Genomic DNA, 15,662 nt, shown 5'->3' with positions numbered 1-15,662 from the left:
TTCAAGATTTGGGAGTTGAAAGAAGGGTTAGGTGTTGGGGTCTATTTAGATTGGGCTTGTTGTGACTTTCAGGAGAAAAGTATTATTAGGAAAGGTTTCCCCTCTGATTCCTCCATCTTGAATTGCCTGATTCCATAATCATGATATTGCCAAAATGAGGTAGATCTGTGAATAATCGATAAGTGATACTAAAAGTTACTGAGAGTATAAAATATCACACCAGACTGTTGTAAAACTGGTGCTGGAATCCGATGAAGAATGTAATTTTCATTCTTTATTCTTATCAATTAAAATTGATAAGAATATTGTCCTTTTCCAAATTGTACGCAGGAAAGTGTCACAGATGAACATACATGTAGCTTTTCAACCGTTGAAAACTTTGCCAAATATATTTAGAAAAAACGCAACAAAATCCAAAACAAAGCAAAAACTGGAAAAATATCCTCTAAGGTTTTCTGGTAATCTTACAGACCACCTTACAAATATTGACGAGGGCTTTTCCCCTTGCTGCGTGTAAATAAGGTAAACAGTCTGAAGAATTTTACTTAAAAATACTCTGTATGTCAAATGAATAAAATTAATAACCTGAAATCATACCATTATGTGTTATTGGAGTAGATGTACCACCATCTGGGGATTTTGTACTTTTATTAGCAGGTCGTGCCCCTATAATCGATGATGTTTCCACACTGAACTCCCAAAAAGTCCCATCTTTAGCAGCTTCCTTAAGGATATTTAACACCCGTTTTTCCGTGACAATAGAACTAAACTTTAGGGCGAGATCGACAATCAAACTTCCGCACCTACAAGCAAAGAAAAAGGTTAATTATTGACTAACTAAACTTCATATTCAAATAGCATATTTTGGTTCGTTGGCACTTTATTTCCGTATTTCTGTCTTCGATGTCGATGTCGATATATTTGGAAATATATATGCCATTCACCTGCTGGGAGGTCCGTATTGGGAGAAGCTGTGCCCGAGGTCTTGAGTACCGCCCGAGGGTACAGTTGCTCCTAATACGAACCGACCTAGGCCAGTGGATAACATTTTTACTTTTTTTCCTACTGAGATTTAAAAGTTTCAGGAAAATTTTACTTCAGCCTCCAATCTATGTGTGTTGAAGTAGGTCGCGTTCGTGTTGGTGAAGCGTGCGGTCGATTGCAAAACAAAACATTACAACATGATTTTTAGCTTGTAATTTATATTATCACAATTAAGCTCTCTTTTAGAATAGAGACATTTTTTGTGCCTTGTTAGACAATATATGATCTGAGTGTCAAACAAGGATGAAATAATTGACGAATTTGTTAAAATCCACAGGAAAAACAGATACAGGAACGATTTTCTTCGGCTGAATAACGTGGGAGTAACTAATAGTCGTGGTTTGTGGGTACAAAAGTTGTGGGTCGTTGGTAGCTCGTAAACCCACAAAAACGCGAGGGGTATAAGGGACCTTGAACACGTCCCTCAGGGTAGTTTCTGGGCAGGTGGTGGGGTAGGATAGGTATTAGCTTTACTTCCAATCCAAAGTATCGAGTCAAAAAGGGAAGGGCCATTCATGGAAGAGTGAACCTGCCAAGTAGCATAAGGAAAAAGTGCTGTACTGACCTCCTATTATTAAGAGCGACTCCGCGTAAATATCAACTAGACGTGGAAATAGTCAAAAAATGACCTGGCCTCAAACTCAGCCAGAATAAAGCCCTATGGGCCCTAGTTACAAAATCGTTGGTTTAAGTACGATCGAGTGAATAATATTTTTTTAACGAATTTTTTTCTTCCAGAGGCCTAAAATGGAAAAAATCATGTGAAATTAGAGTCATTTTCAGTAACTCGTACATTTCAAAATAAAGTTGGCTAATAAAATATAACGACACTTCATATTTTTACTATCTTTCCTCTATGATTTTAGCTGATTAGTTCGCGATTTGGTCAACAAGAGATTTTTTAAGAAATTTTCAAAGTTGTTGATTCAAAATCGCTTAATCAACCGTCAAAATTTAGCACTTTTTCACGAGCTAAAAAAGGGGATTGGTACATGGCTTTGAACACCAAGGCTTGTTTAGTCTGAAAGAGCATTCTTTTTTCTTCAAATTAGCGAAATAAAATTTTTGGGTAAATGAAATCACGAGCGCTGACAAAGCGAAGCAAATTTAACTGTTACACTAAAACGGGCGAAAAAAACGTGACCTCTGACCGAAGCACAGCCAAATGCGAATTACGGTAGGCGCTAAACCTTTGATTATTCGGTAACTTCTCGAAACAATATTGGTCTGAAATGTGTATAGGTTTTTTAAAATAAAGCTGAGTTAAAGTATTAAGTGTCAAAAAGTCCACAAAGCGGTAAAAAATACAACAAAAGTCACGAGGATTAAATCTGTTCCGTTTTCTGAATTTTATGCAGCGATTTATGCGATTTAACGAATTAACAATTTTTAATCCAACGATACCCACCTGAGACTGTGTTAGTTTAAAAGTCCATAGAACTTCTCAGAAGATTTCTCGGAAAGACCTCCAGAAGGAAATGAGTGAAGAATTTGAACTTATAACTGTAACAATTTCACTTGCCGCCGCGGTAAAACGAAAACCGGTCAGTATAAAACATGGACTGCGGACTGCGGACCACGGACTGCGGACTGGGTATAAAAGACGGACTAGGTATAAAATGCGGACTCCGGACTGAGTATAAAACACGGACTAGGTATAAAACGCGGACTACGGACTATGTAAATAAAAATAGCTTTAGAAAGGTAAAACTGAGAGAAATGGAGAGCGGACTAGCAAAAACAGTAGTCCCAGTTTTAACATTCCCTTGGCTGTTCACGTAGTCTATTCTTCCCACGGAGAAGGAAGGTTATGCCGGTACTCAAGGCAACTGAAATTTTACTCTGAATTTTATGAAAAGAAGGAGTTAGAAGAGATTTCAATTTGCAGTTTTAAACCAATAAGAAGCACCGAATTAAAAAAAATGGTATTGGTGTTAGTCAGATCAGTAAAATTCTTATCGAATACCACAATTCCGTATGAGGACTGAATGAAGAACTCAGACGAGAAGGTCAATGTAGGGCATTCCGCGATGCACAAAAGCGGTATTTAGGGGGGAGGGCAAGGGGGGAGGGATTACTCACATACGTGAATAATAACCGAAATGAGTCATCCAACGTTATATTCCAAGCGATGATTATGATGACATGATTTACACCCTGCTCCTGATCCCCGGAGGGGGGTAGTACTGGGAATTCTTGGTGGGGGGTGGTGCCCGGTTCTCCGAATCCTGACCTTATTGCAGACCAAAAAATGTTATTTTCCACACCCATTTTCAGACCAGATCTTTAAAATCCATACCCATTTTCGGACCTGGCCTAATTTAGCCTGTTCCAGGTTCTCAGATAGTTGGAGAGACTCTTCAGTTTTTTTCCCGTTTTATTTTCGTGTTCGCGCTTTCCCAATTCAGCGGACCCAGCCATCTCGGAACCTGGAACAGGTTAGGTATAATTAGGCAGAAATTATGTCATCATTACCAAGTTAGAGCGGAAACAAAACAAAAAATTCTCCAAATGCATTTCGAATTCGCACATTTCTATTTCGTTCTTATTCATTTGGAATTGAAATGATAAATACGTCCATTCATGCATGCTCCCGTAGTTCCCTAGAAAAACCATACCCGATTCCAGACCAAAATGGGCAAAGTGTTTTCAGACCAAAAAGGCCCCAAACCCCTACCCTTCCCTTACATAAGAGGGTCTCAATGGGGTTAACCGATAGGCGTAAAACGCCCAAAAATTTAGCCGATAGCCGTAAAAATTTAAAAAATTTTAACCGTTAGCCGTAAATAGCGTAAAAAAGAGTTAACGGTAAAAGAAAGTGTTCCCTAGACTTGCTACTTTCAAGGAAGGTACTAAACTCACTTATGGTTGCGTTTTTTATTTCCCGGCTAGTGTGACTCCGTGCGCACGTTAGGCGAAGCGCCTTTTAGGTGTTAACCAAGACCTAGGCTCCATTTCCGGCGCTTTCTTGGGGAACTAATTTTTTCCATAACGAAAGTGTGGCTTCTTGCTGGGGATTAATATTTGCAATTTTCAGGAGGTCGTGCCCTCGAAACACTAGTGAAACAACACGCAGAGATGTCAATGTTTGTAAAACACGTTGCCGATAAACAACATTTCCCTGTTTTTTCTCGGACGCTACGGTAGACGACGCCATGCCTAGTCCCTGTTCGGCGTCTTCCCACGCAATCTCGGTCAAGGCATTTCAGTGGCGAACTCGCTCGGACCACATGACCCGAAAGGCATCAGCCGCGCGGAATAATGCGGCCTACGGACCAGGCAACGGCAAGACAGTCGTTCCGTACAGTCCTTCGCTATCATTAAAAACACTGGACACGGGAATTTTGTTATTGGCCGTTTTCACACTAGACCTAGAAATGGATCATCCGTCTGAGACTAGCCTGTGTACAGTCGCGCCCTCCCCACAGACATCCCTTCTCCGACTTTTTTCTGAGGGGAGGGGGCGGCTGTACACAGGCTATCTGGAACGGATAATCCTGTCTTCAAAAGTCAGGCGGATTGTTTATTCAAAATTAAAACTATTCCATTGCCAAATTAAGATGTATCGCCTATCTGACGCGAATCATCAAACGGATAACCCGTCTCACACGAATAATCCTTCTCTAGTGTGAAAACGGCCATTTCTGTTATAATGAATGCCGCGCCCCGGCCTTGAGTTGGACGTTCGCGTGTCTGCTTTTGCTTTTTCACAAAGATTATTTTTAAATTGACTATTGACATTTTTTCAAAAGAATAGCTTATTTCATCCCGAGATGATCCGAAGACTTAATATTTAACTTTTTGAAACAAAAGAAGTTAATCTTGAACTTTTTCGTTAACCGTAACTGAAAAAAATTAACCGATAGCCGTAAAAGAGCCAAAATTTTAGCCGATAACCGTAAAAGCCACCACCCCATTGAGACCCTCACATAAGGGAGTACCCCTCTGATCCTGACCCTTTCATTATTGTTAGAGACCGAGACAGGGTCTAAAAATGGGTGAAGAAAATAGCATTTTGATCTGGCTCATGATTCAGAGAACCGGGCGGCACACCTCCACTAAGAATTCATGGGAGTATTTACAACTTTAAATCACGTGTCTTGCTATTTAGCGATCTTTTGATCTTATTTTTCCTTGCCTAGAACCAATTAGCACCGTTTTTACCAAAGTAGACCGTAGCCCGTATTTTATACCCACTCCGCAGTCCGCAGTCCGCGTTTTACACCTAGTCCGTGTTTTATACCCAGTCCGTATTTTCCAGTCCGCGTTTTATACCTAGTCCGTATTTTATACTCAGTCCGCAGTCCGTAGTCCGCAGTCCGTAGTCCGTGTTTTATACTGACCGAAACGAAAACAATCGTCGAACTACCACAGGCAAACCAGCTTTCAGTGCAGTCATGCAAAGCATGTCACGTCACGTAATTCTGCCCAGCGCATTTGGGAAGGGGGGAAAAAATTCTTCCAGGCTGTGCGCTAAAACATTTATGAAATAAAACTAGCTTTGGACTGTATCTTTTGTAACTAGTTAAAGAAAAGAATAACTTTTTCCCCTGTTTTTGCTCGAGGGGCGCTGTGCACTCCGTTTTATTTTATCTGCTGTTTATAATGATTGTGTTTCAATTTCAGAACGTGCATCTATAGCTAGCAATTGGTGTGTTCGAATTACCGAATGCTGTAGAAAAAAGGATATCAAACGGCACCAAAGCAGCGGTAGATCCAGGGCGATGGCCCGGGGGGTCGGGATCCTCCCTCCCCACCCCCCCCCCCCCCCCCATCAGACCTGATACTTGTTTGAGACTAAAATCCTTACAACAATAGGATATCACTGTTTAACTGGCTGAATTTTTTAATGAAACCCGTGTTGTATTTTGCCACCAAACTAAATTCCAGGGATATTAAAAAATGTGATTGTCTTTGGGTACCCTCCTATGATCTGTTCGCCTCTGCTCGCAAAGCAGTATTTCCCGCGCCAACTGCGACTGGCTTTCACAGATGGAGAAACACTTAGTCCTCTGTGCCTTCTCAGTGACTAGTGGGAAGGGGTGTGGGGGAAAAGTAATTTGCCACAAAAAAGTTCAACAGTCCTTTCCGAACCAAAATTTGGACCTCCCCCCACCCCAATGAAAAATTCCTGGATCTCCCCCTGCAAAGATGTTACTCTGAGTCCGGAGCCCATCAAGGCTTATGCTGGCGCATGTAAGTAAATCATTTTTTTTCGAGTTATATTAGAGGCTCAGTTGTAGGACGAAAAACAGTATAATTTTACTTATGTAATATGAAAATTCTGCCTGATCATGTGTATCCTAGAGGAACAAGAGACATATTTGTTGCGAGCCTTTCTAATCATTCGGTTTCCTGTGGTTTGGTGGTTCCTTGTGTTGAAACATCCCGACTAAAAGCAAACAACAGGGAATGAGCTCTACGGAAGCCAATGAACTAGTGGCTGCATCCGGATCTCAAATAAAGATTAGGATGAGTTGAAAGGACAAAATCGAAGGAACTGATCAGTGAAAAGAGAAGAGAAAGTCAGTACAAACAAAATTAAGAATATACGTGATATCACTTTTTTCCAATATTTGTCTATTTGCAACACAAACCTTTGTCGGGGGCTGATACTGTGGGGACGTTACCAAAATTGAATTTAAAACTAGAGTACATAATTAAAAACATACCGTAAAATTCCGAAAATAAGCCCCGGGGCTTATATTTTTCAAGGCCCTTTTTGAGGGGCTTATTTTTGGAGGGGCTTATATTCGTTGGGGCTTATCTACGGAGGGAAGTTTGCGTTTCAAAATCGATAGGGCTAGCCTTATAGTTGGAAGTAAATTTACTGTTTTTGCCTTGTTTTACTTTGTATTTGGGCGCAATTTTCCAAGTACAAGCCCCCGGGGGGCTTATATTTGGAGGGGCGATTTAACGGAGGGTTTTTGTGTTACCGGTTTGGGGGGCTTATATTTGGAGGGGCTTATACATGGAGGGGCTTATTTTCGGAATTTTACGGTAATTGGTGATTACAAAGGTAGTTTAATAAACCTGACCTGACGCAAGTAAGGAACCAAAAGTAACGACCTAGCCCTGGTTGATCAAACGGCCGATCATTTTTCTAACGGATACCGTGTGGAACGAAATTTTGCGGGAGTTTTTTGTGTTTTGCGGGAACTAATTTTTGCGATTAGGACAGACTGGTTTTTCTTGCTGAGGATTAATTTTTGCGATTTCAGAAAGTACCCAGTACCCAGCATTGATAATATTTCCGTTTTTATTGAGTACGTGCAATAGAAATACATATTTTCAAACAATACTAAGTGTGCGTCAGTATTTGTTTCTGAAAACAAGAGACCAGTTGTAATTGAACAGACACGATTTCTTGGTACTGTATTCTGGGTGTAGTGAATTTAAGTTAGAGAATACAGTCTTTCCTCTGGGGTAAATTTTTGCGGGAAATATTTTTGCGGTAATTTTTATTTGCGGGAACTTATTTTTGCAAAGTACTGACAGTCATGAAATCCTATCAATAAAATTCAGCCGTGAGTGAAATAGTGAAAATGACAAGAAGTCAGAGGGGAAAAAATAATAACAGATCAGTCCACTGGGTTTAAAATTGTTTAGCCTGACATTTTATGTAAGCGAACGGAGTGACATATTTATTTGTTCTGGAGCGATTGTTTTTGTTTAAAAGCACGTTTCAGAGCAAAACTTTGCCAAAACTTTAACTGAGAGCCGTTGCTAGATTCTATGGTATTTTTTCTCGTTCGTTTTTTTTTTTTTTCTAGTTCTGTTTGGTCACATGAACCGTTATGTCAGCTTTTTAAGTTAAGATAACCATATTTAGGCTGTTGTGTGGACATGTCCCATATCATCTCAGTCGTGACAGATGAAACCTTTATTACACTTGGATTCAAATGTTATTACGGATGGACCTTTATTACACTTGGGCCCAGTTATTACACTTGTGCCTCCCGCAAGTTCCACTGACAAGAAATCTGGATCCCTGAAGCGAATTTGGCCTAAGAGGCAACCAAACATTTAGCCTCTCTTGGTGGCATTTTCAGGGGAGTCATATTTTCCCATCTTTCCTCCCTTACCTGAGACCAGGATATGGGTCATTTATCAATACCAGTCTATAAATAAAGCGAAGGGCAAATCAGAAAATTGAGGGTAACGTTGCTGAGATCAAAGGTGAAAAAAATAATTTACACTTTTCGTTTGTGGGAAGGGACTAATTACGAATCCCCTAAAAACGCGAGAGGCACCTTTGCCCTCAAGCGAGGGCAAAAATGAAACAGTCCAAAGCTAATTTTATTTCATAAATGTTTTAGCGCACAGCCTGGAAGAATTTCTTCCCTCCTTCCCAAATGCGCGGGGCAGAATTACGTGACGTGACATGCTTTGCATGACTGCACTGAAAGCTGGTTTGCCTGTGGCAGTTCGACAGTTGTTTTCGTTTATTGTCGTTGCGGCAAGTGAAATCGTTACAGTTATAAGTTCAAATTCTTCATTCATTTCCTTCTGGAGGTCTTTCCGAGGAATCTTCTGAGAAGTTCTATGGACTCTTAAACTAACACAGTCTCACGTGGGTATCGTTGGATTAAAAATTGTTAATTCGTTAAATCGCTGCATAAAATTCAGAAAACGGAACAGATTACTTGAGACTTTTGTTATATTTTTTACCGCTTTGTGGACTTTTTGACACTTAATACTTTAACTCAGCTTTATTTTAAAAAACCTATACACATTTCAGACCAATATTGTTTCGAGAAGTTACCGAATAATCAAAGGTTTAGCGCCTACCGTAATACGCATTTGGTTGTGCTTCGGTCAGAGGTCACGTTTTTCGCCTGTTTTTAGTGTAACAATTACATTTGCTTCGCTTTGTCAGCGCTCGTGATTTCATTTACCCAAAAATTTTATTGCGCTAATTTGAAGAGAAAAGAATGCTCTTTCAGGCTAAACAAGCCTTGGTATTCAAAGCCATGTACCAATCCGCTTTTTTAGCTCGTGAAAAAGTGCTAAATTTTGACGGTTGATTAAGCGATTTTGAGTCAACAACTTAAAAAATTTCTTAAAAAATCTCTTGTCGACCAAATCGCGAACTAATCAGTTAAAATTATAGAGGAAAGATAGTAAAAATATGAAGTGTCATTATATTTTAGTAGCCAACTTTATTTCAAAATATACGGGCCACTGAATATGACTCTAATTTTGCATGATTTTTGCCCATTTTAGGCCTCGGGAAGAAAAAAATTCGTTAAAAAAATATTATTCACTCGATCGTACTTAAACCAACGATTTTGTAACTAGGGCCCATAGGGCTTTATTCTGGCTGAGTCTGAGGCTAGCTCATTTTTTGACTATTTCCACGTCTAGTTGATATTTACGCGGAGCCGCTCTTAACATCAAGGAAAAAATCCGTTAAGAAAAAGGAGAAATCTAACACCTGTAAGCTCGGAAAAACTCCAATCTCTGGGTGAGAACCGAACTGACCACCCTCCGAGTTCTAGTACGGATGCCATAACCATTGATCTACTAGAGGATCTATGGCGAGAAGCGTCGGAAATCAATAACTATTACACCAGTCATACAGGACCTGTAACGGGGACTTATTGGACATTTTTAAGAAACAGAAAATGCAAGGGAAATGTAAAGAAAAAAAAGAACAAACAAACAAAGACAAAAATCAAAACCAAAACAAACCAAATCCCTAGCCTCTTGAGGTCTTGAAGTTACTTTGCAGACTTTGCAGTTGTCTTTTTCATGGAGCTGCATGACATCGGAAAATTTTATGCTCGCCCAGTAACGCAGTTTTTATTGGAGCAGAGCTGACAGCGCAAAATCTTAACGTTGTTATCGACACTGAGTTCACAGCGTCGAAATTATGAAATTGCCCGGTAACAAATTTTTCTTTAGTTACCGTTGTAGCTCACTTTAGTTCATTTTCGATACCACTATCTGTAGCTCATTTTCGGTCATTCATTCAATTCTGGTTGTAAACCAGTTGCAAAACGTTCCCGGAAAACCTGGCTTATAAACGAAACACTGACTATCTGGGTAGTTCCAGCAGCACATTTCCGGGAGCAACGGAACGTCTGAAATGGTAGTCTTTCACGGAATATTACCAACAGAAATTCATGTTCCATTTCCATGCCCTTTAATTTGCCTTCGACTTTCACCACAAGAAACCCAATTTCAGAAAGATCACAAATTCAGACAAAACATCTGATAATTCTGTTCTTTGTCCTATTGCTCAGTTATCGCTAGTGCATTTTGGGTAGTTTTGTTTTAAAAAACGGCGACTAAATGTGTGAGAAACACATGGGTCAGTGTTTCGTCTTGAGGGCTTTGCACAGGTTACCCAGCCACTCGACTGTCTTCACATTCTGTTTTCCAAGCTTTAATTTTTTTTCTATGACGGTATTTAAAATGGAAATTATTAGTCAGTCTGTGTTAACACGGTTAGAATATTATTGTTTTTTTTTGCGCAAAATTGGAAATGCAGTAAGTATTTAAGCGGTTTTACAGGCTTGTACTTTTTTTATATCCTACAGCATGGATGCAAATGTCGTAGCTGACTGATGGTGAACAATTTGATTTGATATTTTGTTCACCTGCAGTCAGCTACTTAATTTGAATCCTTGCTGGAAGATACGTGCAACTAAATGTTTGCAACGGACGATAGTTTTGTATCAGTACAAACTGTTTAACCTATTCCCATTTTCTGTAATCGAGTTTTGTGATGTAATATTCATGTTCATAACCTTGGACAATATGTGTGATCGAAATCAGAGATTCTTTTCTTTTCTCGCGACATGCGCAACCTCCTTAAGGATTATGACTCAGTACTTTACAATGTGAGTGAATAAATGTTCTGCTAAGGACTCCATCTATTTGGTTTTTGCTAGATCGTATAACGCTCTGCGCTTTTCATTACACATGGCCGAATCTGTAGTAAGGGAAATCCAGAAAACCAAGCGCAGTGTGATTGTTCTTTTTTTATCTTCTTCTAACGAGTTTCAGATCTCAGTTTAGTTTAGTGTAGCTTTGTATTCAGTTTGTATTTTCTGCCGCAGCCTTTCATTTCTTGGTAAGATGAACCGCTCTGTGGTCTAAAGGCGTTTATCAGTTCCCTCGTTGCATTTCTTTAGTGAGAACCACCCTGAACCTTGACCAGTTTTTCTCGTCCGTTGGCAGATGAAGACCTATTTTTCTTAACGATCATGGAAACCTATACGTCTGAAAATAATTGCAGTGGTCAATGAAGGCGCGAAGGCAGCTTCCCTATTATACTATTTCGTTTTCTTGAAACAAAAATTTGCTGGAACCAAAGTTCTTATGCGATGAATGTTCCGTTAAGCTTCATAATCTTTTTAGCGAAGGTAACAACACTTTTCCTCAAATGAACTGGCATTTCACTCGTGTCAAATTCATAAGCATTGGAGCTTAACCTGCTCAGAAACTCTGCATTTTTGTGAAATTCACTACTCTCCATTCACTTTTAACAAGAAGAAAACCGTGGGAAAAGCTTCAAAAATTCAAAAAAGTGAAACTAGTATATTTGAGGAGGACAGTACGTTAACGGAAATTAATGTATAGGTAATCGTAAAATTAAAAGTCAAAGCATTATCTTGCTGGATTTTTGAGAACGTACCGATCGAAAATTGCAGTCTTTTGACTGAGGACAAGACCGAAAGCCGAAGGCAAAATGAGCCCGAAAATCCTCCTAGAAAAGAACAAGGAAAGGGAAAATAGAGTGAGCGAAGAGAAAGAAAGGAGGAGAAGAAAAATAAAGGACTGGCTGCAACGCTATTTTTTTTTTACTTCTGTTTGAGGGGAGAGCCCTATTTTGGTTGTAACGTTATTCAAAAATCCAACTCTGATATACATTTTTCTTACCCTTGTGCGTAAGAAAAAGAAGAAGGATATATTTTAAAATCTAATGATTAAGTAACGGCTTTTATTTTTTAGCTTTAAAGCCTTACGACTAAACTTGTTGTAGTTTTGCAGCCAAAAGTTCACTCTATTACTCCGTAAGCCTCTTTATTCCTTGAGCGAAGCATGGGCTTCCTGTGCAAAAACCAACCGCGTTAAATATTTATCATTTTTGAAAAAAAGGAACACGTCGTTTTTATTACCGAAAACTAGGTATCAGTTATTATTTCTTCTCTCACTTTTCCATAAAAGTAACAAACACATTTTGCGCATTTTTTGTTTGAACGTATAATTTCAACTAACGTGGACGCCCTGTGTTAAAAGCTCAAAATGTTTAACGCTTAATTTTGACATGTTCCACCAAACGGATTTTGGCGGATCTTTGGTATATTGCTAGATAACCCATCCTTACTTCAATGGCGTTGAAAACAATTCTGTTGCCATTAGTTTGATGTTGAGCCTCAAAAATGCCTAGATTGACTGGACTATTGTGGAAGCCACACTTGTCATGTTAAGCCTCCTCAACATTCTGGAACAAAGGAGGACATAAAAGAATACATTAGAAAGAATCCTAACGCAAAGCCCTCGCAGGTGAAATCTGCCTACGTTCTCCCCATGGTTAGAAACCGTGAGGACTGGGACAAGGTGGAAGAAAAGGCAAAAGAGTTACTGAATGCAAGATAGATTGCAAATAGGAAGCAGGAAGTGAGAAAAAAACGGGACGCGCGCTAGCCATATGGAGATAACATTGAAGCCGTGGCTCATTTTAAGCAGTATTGTGATGTGAAAGACCCCTTCTACATTTACAAGATAAACGACAATACAGGCAATCCAGACAGGCCTTCTTTTGTCTTCAAATTGAGTACCTAAAAGGCGAAGATTGCGATAAATATGGAAAACACAAAAGAGCTAAAGGTTACGTCCCTCTTACAGCCATTGTCTACCACCCCTTGCTTGGGCGACAAATTCCTTTAGCCGCAATGGAGGCGGTTTCAGAAAACACCGAAAATGTAACACTATTCTGGGAACTATTTAATGAAGTCATTGAAAAGGTTTCCAACGGTGAAATAAAGTAGTTCAGAGCTATAGGCTGGTGCACTGACATGGCCAGTTCGAATCTTAGTGCATTGAGAAAGGTGTTTGGAGAAAACGTAGTTCACTGTATCAAAACATGCGAATTTCACTTTCAACAGTTTGTCAACCGTCGTTGCCGAAAACTCATCAGTTCTAATGAAGGGCAGTTTAAAGACCTTTCACATCAACTTCTAGAATGCGTTACTCCAGAATGCTACGACGAAGTGAAAAACCAGCTTATGACAATGATTTCCCAGGAAAAAGAAGAGGACTAGCTAAAAGAGTGGTTAGAATGGTGGGACGCAAGGCGGGGGTTTATATTCAGGGTGTTCGCTCCTTCCGGGCCTCGCATGAACCAGGCCGAAAGCATACATGGTGGATGAACACAAAAAGATCCTCCACATATGAAACTCTTTAAAGTGGGAGAGGCAGACGTCAGAGAAAGTAAACGTTTAGACGTGGAGTAAGGGGCAATAAGACTTGGCACCAAAGGAGGCGGTAAAGGACCCACCACACCTGAAAGGCAAAGGACCTCGTACGATAAAGAATTAGAGGCGGCTAGAAAACTTGGAGAGGAGATGTTTGATCTTGATGGCAGAATAATAGATGCAGAGTCATCACATAGACCATCGCCTGTAAAACAAAAACGAGGAGACGAGCCGAAACGAAAAAGGAGCACGAGACAACAACCAAGGAGCGCTAATAAGCAGGACACATCCACGCTGTAGTTGACGCTCGAGCTATTCCCCGTAAAGGTGTGTTATGGCTGTGGTGGGGAACTGATGAAACCAGGTGGCTGTGTGACAAATCCCCCAAGTGACTTGGTCATCGTTAGCGGGGATAAGAGGTCTTACTATGATACGCAGGCCAAACAAATCATGCAGAGTGATGCAATAACGAACGTTTCTTTCCACTTGACCCCGACCTGTGTTACTTTAAAACCTCGGTATTTCATTGCCGGGTTAATAAAAGTTCCAGAAGACCTCACTTCCCACCTGCGAGAGGAACATGAAGACATTATAAAGCAAATCACAGGCGTTTCTTTTCCTTGAAAATGAACAGCAACACCTGTGATTTTCTCTATAATGTCTTTAAACCGAAGCTGTTCTCATTTGTTGTTTACCTACGATCTTGGACAAAACTGTTGAGAAAATGTCACATTCTCAGAGCATTTTTCTTAACATCCTCGCTATACCGCGTCCTCCCTTCCCCCCTCCCCTTGGAAGCAATGTTGTTGTGTGTTCTAAAGCAACCCTGATCCTTAGACATTTGTAGGATACAACATTGACCTGGGGGGAGGGGGATTTGGTACCGCAAATCAGTTGTTGTTGAAATAGTGTTGTTGCGTGCAATAGTGCGCATGCATGAAGGGGTACAAATTCTCAAGTAGTTTTGTCCGGGATTGTAGAATTCCGAAAGTAACGGCTCCCTTTACCTTCGAATTTAGCAGCCAAAAGGAGCCGCTACTCTAGGGTAGCCGTTACTTTCGGATGGTTAAAAAACTTTAGTGATTCATGGTGGTTTCAGAAACGTAACATGAATTTAAAGGTCATTCCGCTTATGCATGTTACAACCCAGAAGAAAAAAAGCGACAAAATTAACATACAAGAGGTCCTAAATGTTGACACTACATGTACAGGGTGAAAGTCAGTTATGGGTGCATTAAATCGCGATGTAACTAATCTCTATCATCTGACTCTTTGTGAAATTCATTTTTTAAATCATGCATAATTTAAAGAAAGATTCAGACAACTTGCGAGATACAACCACAAATGACTCCTGACGTTGTTTAGTTGAGACAGTTTCGTATATACGGTACCAAATTTCAAAAATTTTCACACGTTCTTGTTAAATTGATCCGTTATGATTGGTACAGGGTGATAGGTGACTTTCACTAAAAATCACAAAAAAAAAACATTTCCTTGTTCCTGTTACTTGTTTCGTTAAACACTCTTTAAAATCGCCTTTTACGTAGATCGAAAGTACTTCTTCAAAAGTTACATCACTGGATTCAACTCGATTCTTAGGTCTAGTTAAGTGGTAATTTTCGAAGTAGACGTTACTTTCCGGGTAATAAATGTCATTGTTGTTAATATCTTTGTTACTCGTTTCAGAATGTGACTTTTGGTGTAGAAGTGGGAGCGTTGTATTGTTCTCAGTGACCGCAACTTCTTATTTATTTAATATTAATCACTAGAAAAGATTGTCCCTCAAAACCTCACGGAACTAGGGGGACAACCGACTTTGCACCCACGCCCCACGACTTTGCACCCACGACCCACGACCTGGTACCCGCGACCCACGACTTTGTGCCCACGACCCACGACTTTGTATCCACGACCCACGACTATTAGTTATTCCCGAATAACATTACTTTAAAATTAGTTTAATCGAGCGGGATGAAAACTGCACCAAAGGCTTTATGAAAAGAGCTAATTACACCTACCAATGTTAAGGTTTTGAATTAAATTCGAATAAAAGGCGATGGGTAACAATTATATAAACTAAAAATTGAAAACGGCGATAACCGACTGCTGGAAAAGGGATTGGTGTTGTTTATTGCAAGATTGAAAGCTAAATGCAATCATTGACAACAACCCGAAAAGTACAAAACTAGC

This window comes from Porites lutea, chromosome 10 (assembly GCF_958299795.1).
Source record: "Porites lutea chromosome 10, jaPorLute2.1, whole genome shotgun sequence".
Classification (NCBI taxonomy): Eukaryota; Metazoa; Cnidaria; class Anthozoa; order Scleractinia; family Poritidae; genus Porites; species Porites lutea.
The sequence above is the reverse complement of the archived record's forward strand: the minus strand, read 5'-3'. Positions refer to the sequence as shown.